Here is a 10,000-nt window from a genome sequence, read left to right as displayed (position 1 = left end):
AGAGATCTTCTGGAATTTTCCCAGTGTTGTATATATTGTTGAATAATATGTGAAGTTCATCAATTGCTAGATCTCCTAGGCTTTTTAATACCTCTACAGATATTTCATCAGGGCCTGTTGCTTTTCCATCCTTCACTCGTTCCATGGCATATTCAATTTCACTTTTGGTGATGTTTGGTCCGCTTAATGGTTCTTTGAATTTCAGTGGTGGTTCATTTCTATTTGGATCATTGTACAGTTCGCCTATGTATTCTACCCATCGGCTTTCTATATGTTGTTCTTCAAATAGCAGTTCCCCTTGTTTGTTGGGGATACAACTTCCTGCTACTTTGCTTTTCCTTTTCCCTGATAGTTCTTTTATTCTTTGGTAAGCTTGTTGGGGGTTGGGTTTGTATTCTCTTTCGATTTCGCAGCATTTCCAGTCTAGATAGTTCTCGTGTGCCTCGATGCATTTGGATTTAATGTGGTTGTTCAATGTTTGGTATTCTGCAGACCCTCTGTTGCATTTTCGTCTTTCTTCAAATAGGTTTAGAATTTCATTTGTCATCCATTCCTTTTTGCTGTTTATTTGAGCTACTGGTAAATGCTTTTCTGCAGTTGCTTTGACACACTTTTGAAATATATCAAATTGTTTTTCACATTTTTCGTTATCAGGTTCACTTTGGCTTTGTATCATGAGTGCACTATCAAATTCTTCTCTCATTTTTGTTTGTATGCCATTGTCTTTGCATAACATGTAATCCCTCTTTATTCTACCAGCTGTTCTCTGAATAGCTTTAAACTTTATCCTTACTGTACAAACAACTGGGACATTTTTGTCGATTTTGAAAAAGCCTTTGACAGCTTACACAGAGAGTCCCTGTGGAAAATAATCCGCCATTATGGTATACCGATGAAGATAGTCTACTTAATAAAAGCAATGTACAGCAACTACCAATGCCAAGTGATCTGTGGTAAGAATTTAACAGACAAGAATAGGCAATGGCAAATGGCATTCTTGTAACTTTACCGAGTTAACTGCATGAATAAGTCCAAAAAGTTAAACGGTGACAGCGTAAAGGGGAGCATGTTTTCACGGAAGATGCTGCCTCGCTCGGTTGGGAGCGTGATGTTCGTCAGGTCACACCGAACCGTCAGCCAGTTACTAGGCGAAATAAATTTAACAAATGTGACAAAACCAAAAATGGGACATGGAATGTCAGGACCTGTGCCCAAAAAGGAAAACTAAACAACATTCTAAAAGAAATGAAACGGCTCAAAATAAATATTCTTGGCCTGGCAGAGATGAGATTGAAAGAGCAGGGAACCATGTCAAAACAAGAAAACAACACGACATATAAGATCATATGGAGTGGTGGAACCTCTTTCCAAAAAGGAGTAGGGATGATCTTAGACCAACAATCAACCAAATTTTACAAATTTTACAAAGGGCACGTAGCAATCTCAGACAGAGTTTTGCTGGTTAAGCTAAGAGGACCTGTAGTTGACACCAATATTATTCAAGTTTATGCACCAACAGAAGAGGCGACAGATGCAGATATGATAGAGTTTTACCATTCACTAGACAAAGCAAAACGAATGTGTAAATCACAAGAAGTCCTTATGGTAATGGGGGACCTAAATGCTAAGATTGGCAGAGGCAGAGATGGTGACATAATCGGACCACATGGACTCGGAAACAGAAATGAACGAGGAAACATCTGGGCAGATTGGTGTAGAACAAATAAATTAATGATTTCAAACACCTGGTTTCAACAACACCCAAGAAGAACCTGGACATAGCAATCACCAGGGGACAGAGCAAGGAACCAGATAGACTTTATAGCAGTATCATCAAGATTCAGAAATGGCATATTAAATTGCAAAACCTACCCAGGCGCCGATGTAGACAGTGACCATGTCCCATTGAAGAATAAAGAAGTGAAAAAATCCACAAGGAAAGACGAAAGAGATTTTGCAGAAAATGCAGCTGTAAGACAAGACACACAAACACTATACAAAATCACAAAAAAGCTCTCAGGAAACAGAAGTTATGGTCAAGAGAAACCATTAAAATCCCAAGATGGTAGTGTCATCACAGACGAAAAGGAGAAAATTGAAAGATGGAGAGAATATTTCGCAAACCTTCTGAACAGACCAGACCCATCTCCTTACACATATATCCCAGAAGCAGAAATGGACGTAGAGGTTAATCTTGGTCCAATCACTGAGCATGAGGTGCACAAGGCAATACAACAACAAAAAAATGGCAAGGCCCCAGGTATCGACAAAACCAGTGCGGAAATGCTTAAAGCGAACTCGCAAGAAATGTCCAAAATTCTCAGTAAATTGTTCACCAACATTTGGGAAAAGGAAGAAATACCAGAGGATTGGCAGAGAGGCATCATCCATAAAATAGCCAAGAAAGGAGACCTGGGAAATTGTGCTAACTGGCGTGGAATCACACTCCTGTCCGTAACAAGCAAAATTTTTAATAGAATCCTTCTGAAAAGAATCTCACCTCACATTGAAAACATTCTTAGAAAAGAGCAGGCAGGGTTCAGAAAAGGGAAGTCATGTAGTGACCACATATTTACCCTGAGACAAATCCTGGATCAAAGCATTGAATGGAACAGCCCCCTCTACACCATTTTTGTCGATTTTGAAAAAGCCTTTGACAGCTTACACAGAGAGTCCCTGTGGAAAATACTCCGCCATTATGGTATACCGATGAAGATAGTCAACTTAATAAAAGCAATGTACAGCAACTATCAATGCCAAGTGATCTGTGGTAACAATTTAACAGACAGCTTTAATGTAACAACTGGTGTAGAACAAGGCTGCATACTCTCCCCGCTTCTGTTTATCCTGGCTCTAGACTGGCTCATGAAAAATACAATTGATGGTAAGAAGAGAGGCATTTGCTAGACACTGATATCCTTTCTGGAAGATATAGACTACGCAGATGATATCGCATTAGTTTCCAGTACACACAGAGACGCCTCAGAGAAACCAAACGTACTACACAAGAACGCCTCGAAAACTGGACTGAAAATAAATTTCGATAAGACTTGTGTACATTAGGGTGAATCCAGAACATGACAGTGAAACTAGGATAGATGAACATGTAATTGAAGAGGTAACAGAGTTCTCCTACATCAGATCCAAAATAACAGACGACGGAAATGCAGAACACGATATCAAGCACATAATCCAAAAGGCAAACCAGGCTTTCGGCATGCTGAAAAACTTTTGGAAATCAAAGCAAATAATGAGAAAGACAAAGCTGAAAATATACAAGAGCAATGTTTTAAGTATACTGCTTTAGGGAAGTGAAAGCTGGAAAATGACATCCTCCTTAATACAGAAACTTGAAGCCTTTCAGAACAAGTGTTTAAAAAGAATTTTTAATTTATTTTGGCCTACAAAAATAAGAACAGTGGATCTATTAAAGAAAGCTGACTGCACAAGCATTGAAAGCCAAATAAAAAGAAGAAGATGGCGTTGGCTGGGTCATGTGGCCAGAATGGAAAAAGGGTCACTTCCCAAGACAGCCTTGTACTGGACAGCAGATGGGAAGAGAAAGCGGGGAAGACCCAAAGAAACCTGGCGAAGGACCATGGAGAAAGAATTAAAGGAAGCAGGCCTGTCCTGGAATACAGCAACCGCAAAAGCAGCCGATCGCAAAAAATGGAGATGTCTGGTGGATGCCCTATGTGCCTCAAGGCCCGAAGAGGATTAAGTAAGTATAGGCTGTGCAAAATTCAGCTGCTAGAATTGTATTGATGAGAATAAAAACTGACCACCCTACTCCCCTTTTGACAACTTTGCACTGGCTACCCGTCAATGCACGGGTTGAATATAAAATCTCCACCACTATTTTGAATTCTAAAATGGCCTTGAACCCAATTATCTTTCGGACCTGATTAAAAAGAAGTCAAATTCTCGCCTCTTAAGGAGCTCAGCAACACCACATTGTCAATCGTACCAAAGAAAAATTTCAAAACTTTCGGTGATCGCTCTTTGAATGTTTTAGGCCCAAAAGTCTGGACTGCTCTTCACAGGCAGATCGGAGAAAAGCAATCAATGGAAACATTCAAAGCGCATTTTAAAACATTCGGATTCGAAAAATACTTTTACTCATAAGTCTTATTTTATAATCATGTAATTTGTGTCCCGTTAATTATGCTGTGTTTTATCATTTTATTATTATTCAATGAATTGGATTTTTATTATGAAGCCCTTTGAGATGCAATTGCATAGAGAGTGCTATACTAAATGTGCATTATTATTATTATTATTATTATTATTATTATTATTATTATTATTATTATTATTATTATTATTATTATTATTATTATTATTATTATTATTATTATTATTACTACTACTACAGTTGGCTCCGCTTAATTGCACACCTTCATGAGTTCAGGCTATTGTGTCGATTAAACAGAGTGTGCAATTAAGCAGAGATGCTAAATATAGCATCTAAGCACCACATTTCATGTGCTGTTCATGCAAGACTTTCACTTCTGAGTTTTCGGGCTTGGGACCATCACGTTCTAGGCGTGACCTCATTAGAATGTTGGGTTTTTTTATTTATTTATTTGGTTTGTTTGTACTTTAAATGTCCTTCCTTTATTACTTTATTTTACTCTTTTCTTTTATCGACAACAAAATGTGCCAGTATTGTTTGTTGGAACAGTAATGGCAAGCTGTTTAAAAACCTTTGTCTCCAATGTTGCCAATGTAAATCATCTGTCGAGTAATCTTCTTGGATGAAGTGGCGTAGTTTGTCTACCGTGTCCAGTATTTCAGTGTTTGTCAGGGCTCGTGTGTCACATTCCAATGACTCATCCTCATCTTCGTTATCTAGACATTGTCTTTTGTGTGGATGAACGGAGTCTGGTGGTTTCTGAGATGTCCGTTCACCGCTGATGGGTATATTGTTGTCAATTGTTACGAACTGATCGAAAGCTTTGACCGAAAACGTGTGTGAAACGGGATCAGCATTGTTGATTTCATACAGCAGTTGATGGTCACTCCAATCACGGTGTAGCAATTAAGCAGAGATGGTGTGCGATAAAGCTGAGCGATTATAGAGAAAAAAATACCGTTTTTCGGGAATGTGTAGAGTATGGGGGAGTGAAAGATTAACCGATTATTATTATTATTATTATTATTATTATTATTATTATTATTAGTATTATTATTAGTATTATTATTATTATTATTATTACCATTGTTATTATTATTATTATTATTATTACCATTATTATTACCATTGTTATTATTATTATTATTATTATTATTATTATTATTATTATTATTACCATTATTATTATTATTATTATTACCATTATTATTATTATTACCATTATTATTATTACCATTATTATTATTATTATTATTATTATTATTATTATTATTATTATTATTATTATTATTATTACCATTATTTATTATTATTATTATTACCATTATTATTATTATTATTATTATTACCATTATTATTATTATTATTATTATTATTACCATTATTATTATTATTATTTCCATTATTATTATTATTATTATTATTATTATTATTATTATTATTATTATTATTACCATTATTATTATAATTATTATTATTATTATTATTATTATTATTAGTATAGTAGTAGTAAGTAGTAGTATTATTATTATTTCCATTATTATTATTATTATTATTATTATTATTATTATTATTATTATTACCATTATTATTATTATTACCATTATTATTATTATTATTATTATTATTATTATTATTATTATTATTATTATTATTATTACCATTATTATTATTATTATTACCATTATTATTATTATTATTATTATTACTATTATTATTATTAGTATTGTTATTATTATTACCATTATTATTATTATTATCACAACCTGTGCACACGCGTTCACATGGGTATCTTCATAACCTTCAGATGGATTTTAATGATAACTGGCTTGGCACTAGAATTGTTAGTGACATTAAGCCGATTTCTTTTTTCCATTGTACCAAACTTTGGGATTCTTCTTCTTTAAGGTATATAAAAACCAAGGGTCTGGGCATAGTATTAAACGGACGATCTTTGTGTTCTTTAGCTGCACCGATGTCAAGAGGTCATTAACGCTCAATGTCTCAATCGTTTCTATGTTATATGTTTGTGTTGAGAATATTGGCTATTAAGCTTAACTGCTTGTCAAAAATAACTTCGCGATGGTGGTGTGCGAACGAATCGGCGATCTCCAGAAGTGGGTGAGAGAGGGATCTAGAAATGACTTGGGTTTGATACGAATATTTTTGTGTTCGTGGATAGCTCACACGGTAGAGCCACGCTCTCACCTGCCAGGCGGAGTTGTCGTACCAATAAGGTCGCAGGTTCAAACCCCACCACCGCCGCGAAAAATTTTTATTCTCTATTGTCTACTGGCACTTTTCTACTCACTTCATATCTTGTTGTTACCAATTTCCCGACATTGCAGAGAGTTATCTCCCATGATACTTGACAGATTGCTTACTGATATCTAGTTAATTTACAATCGGTTTTGCACAACCACAGTCCACTTTACCAATATAAAGAAATTGGCAACACTTTGAGAAAACTTTGATATTTATTTTAGAACCAAACACTCTATCATTAAAATCACTGTCTTTGAGATATATTTTGTGAGCATTTTCAATGTTAATAGGCTTATAGGCTCGGATATTTGCTCTGAGCTGATATTTGCAACTGCCAACCTGCGTCAATTGTACAGACCAAATTGTGATTTATCCGACCTACAGATCCGTTATCCGACCAAAATCCGACCGACCAACAGTCATCCGACCAAAATCCGACTTATCCGACCGACCAACAGTCATCCGACCAAAAACCAACTTATCCGACCGACCAAAATCCGACTTATCCGACCAAAAAACAACTTATCCGCCCGACCAACAGTCATCCGAGTTATCCGACCAAAAACCAACTTATCCGACCGACCAACAGTCATCCAACCAAAATCCGACTTATCCGACCGACCAACAGTCATCCGACCAAAATCCGACTTATCCGACCAAAATCCGACTTATCCGACCGACCAACAGTCATCCGACTTATCCGACCGACCAACAGTCATCCGACCAAAATCCGACTTATTCGACCGACCAACAGATATCCGACCAAAATCCGACTTATCCGACCGACCAACAGTCATCCGACCAAAATCCGACTTATCCGACCGACCAACAGTCATCCGACTTATCCGACCGACCAACAGTCATCCGACCAAAATCCGACTTATCCGACCAAAAACCAACTTATCCGACCGACCAACAGTCATCCGACCAAAATCCGACCGACCAACAGTCATCCGACCAAAATCCGACTTATCCGACCAAAAACCAACTTATCTGACCGACCAAGCGTTATCCGACCAAAAACCAACAGTTATCCGACTTGCCTGGACACCCTGTTAATGAAGGACAAAAGACATTGGTTTATAATAAAAGATACTCTGTTGTCTACATGGCCTCATGATTTATGCGTGACAAATTTGGTGCTGTGTCCATACATTTACATACGAGGCTGCTAATGTCAACATATTGCTGTTCTTGATTCTTTTTGCCGTTTTTAAAGAATGTTGAGCAAACTGATTTATTTTGGTTTTATTTCGACCAGATACTGTGACTATACATGACTAGTTGTTGTTGTCAATACTTTCCATCATCTTTGTTTTTAATAGTGTTGTCTCTGTGAGAAAAAGTTGTAATATCGCCTGACAGGCATCATGTCCAGCAGTTCTACATCTTACGTGTTGCTGTTGGTCAGGGACCCTTTCTAAAGTGCTTTGAGCATGTCTAGTGAAAATTGCGCTAAATGAAAAATAAACCTTAAAAGCTCAACATGACGTATTCTGTCATGGCATTTGGAGCCCATAGTTTTTGAGAGCTTTTTAGCATCGCCATTATCAATGTCCACATTAAAGATGAGATTAATATCTGGTTTTAAATCAGGAAACAATATTTTGAGATTCGTTTTCTTTTCTTTTGTGTTTCTTGAATTTTCTACCAAGCCTACACAGTTCATTCAAATGTTTATCATGAATTTCTGGAGAGTGCTCCATGCCTAGATGAACTTTATAAAATCATACTAAATTCAATTTTGGTGACGCCCAGATGGAATTTTAATAACTTATAGTCCAATTATAACAGATTCTATTTGTTGAAGAAAAAAAGTATTTTATGTTTTTGCTTGAAGAATTCAATATTTTATTTTGAAAATTGAATGCATTTTATATTACAGAAAAATGGTTCATTTAGTATTGAAATATCGTGATCAGTATAAACAGCAGTGGCATCAAATCCATATGAATGGAAGTAAGAAATCTTGATAAATATCACAGAGTATAGGAATGTGGTTTCAGGCTCATTGTGAAGCGATAACAAAGAGATGAAAGTGAACAGAAATCGACTGGCATCACCCGATATCACCGTAACTGAACTTACTAGGGGATTCCCCGTCATTTGGCAGGCATGACCCCGGGTCATCACTTGAAAGAAGTTATCTCTCAGGCAATATTTTCGTTTCTGTGTATAAATATACTCACACACCAAATATGCCTGGAAACAACAGAAACTTCAATCCCAGATTTAATCATAACACATGCAAGTTGAATAATAAAGCCACAATAAAAGTTTTCGTCAAAATGGGGCGAGAAACACATTGGAACTATAGAAAACGTGTAAAAAGCGTTAGTAAAACAATTAAAACACATCAATATTGGACAGAAATTTTAAACAGTATAGAAGACCATTACTATCAATGTTATACCTCTATAACTTTTCAAGCTTTTATGCTCCTGCCTTTGTGTGCTGTGTGTGTTTGTGTGTGTGGTGGTGGAGGGGTGGGGGGGGGGGGGTAGGGATGCATGTGAGTAAGTTTTCGAAACTGTTATGAAACGTCATCTTCATTTAGATATTTATATCATTTATCATTTTGATGTTTATATATTATTATTTTATTAATGTATTTTTGTCTATCTGTGTATTGTATTTTAAATATCAAACAATGTAAATCAAATGATAAATTGCCATTTTTTTTGGACAATAAAGATTATATTACTATTATATAAAACGATGCGCGAGGAGTCAGAGAGAGGTTTTCCTTGAGTTGTCTCGACTGGACACGACACCGCCTATCAGCTGTTGTGTTTTATTTTATTTTATATTTATATGGGCTGTGGTGTTCTTAATTCATGGATGGAAGGAGAGAGACAAGCAGGATGAATGGATAAGTAGAGCTGTGTCATTCCTATTTGTGTTGTAGATGTAAAGCTAAGTTCTGTGATCAATGTATCGTAATTGTTAATCCAGATTTCCTTTCCTTCATTATTATAATCTCTCTATCAGGGTCATTAAGTGAAGTACGGCCTTCTTCTACCTTCTCTATTTTCTCTTCCAGGCTAGGCTCAGTGCATCGGCCTGATCTGCAGGGGGAACTCATCAACGAGTTCCCTCTGTCTTCTATCTTCCTCTGAGTCTTTTCGTTGTGTTGATGTTTGGGGCTATCTGGCTCTACCGACTATCCAGGAGGAACCCGATTTGTCACAATGTACAGATTGTTATTCCATGACTAGAATGAACTAGGGCAAAAAACTGTCTGGCCACTTTTCACAGCTTAGTCGGCATTTGGTCTAAGGTGATTTCCAGAATGGTACTAAACAAATATGAGCAACAAAAGGACAGATAATATATGTACATGTGAATTCCACACACAGTCTCACATACACATGGTCATACACACACACAAAGAGAGTGAGAGAGAGAGAAAGAGAGAGAGTGAGAGAGGGAGGGAGAGAGAGAGAAAGAGAGTGAGAGAGGGAGAGACAGAGAGAGAGTGAGAGAGGGAGAGGCAGAGAGAGAAAGAGAGAGCGTATGAAGAAAATTCCATCCAGATATAATTGAGATGATTACATAAACATTTTAAACAATAAATCAGAATATATAAAGTTTTCATGA

General features: G+C 36.3%; 1 protein-coding gene across 5 annotated transcripts in view; it reads right to left on the bottom strand.

The window, feature by feature from the left end:
- LOC144961501 (uncharacterized) overlaps positions 1–10,000 on the bottom strand; it is a 52,581-nt gene that overhangs the window by 40,771 nt on the left and 1,810 nt on the right. The window lies entirely within an intron of this gene.

Source organism: Berghia stephanieae, unplaced genomic scaffold (genome assembly GCF_034508935.2).
Source record: "Berghia stephanieae isolate SIO BIC M18660-M18661 unplaced genomic scaffold, UCSD_Bste_1.3 scaffold27, whole genome shotgun sequence".
Lineage (NCBI taxonomy): Eukaryota > Metazoa > Mollusca > Gastropoda > Nudibranchia > Aeolidiidae > Berghia > Berghia stephanieae.
Note: the sequence above shows the minus strand (reverse complement) of the source record. Positions and strands in the feature narration are given on the sequence as shown.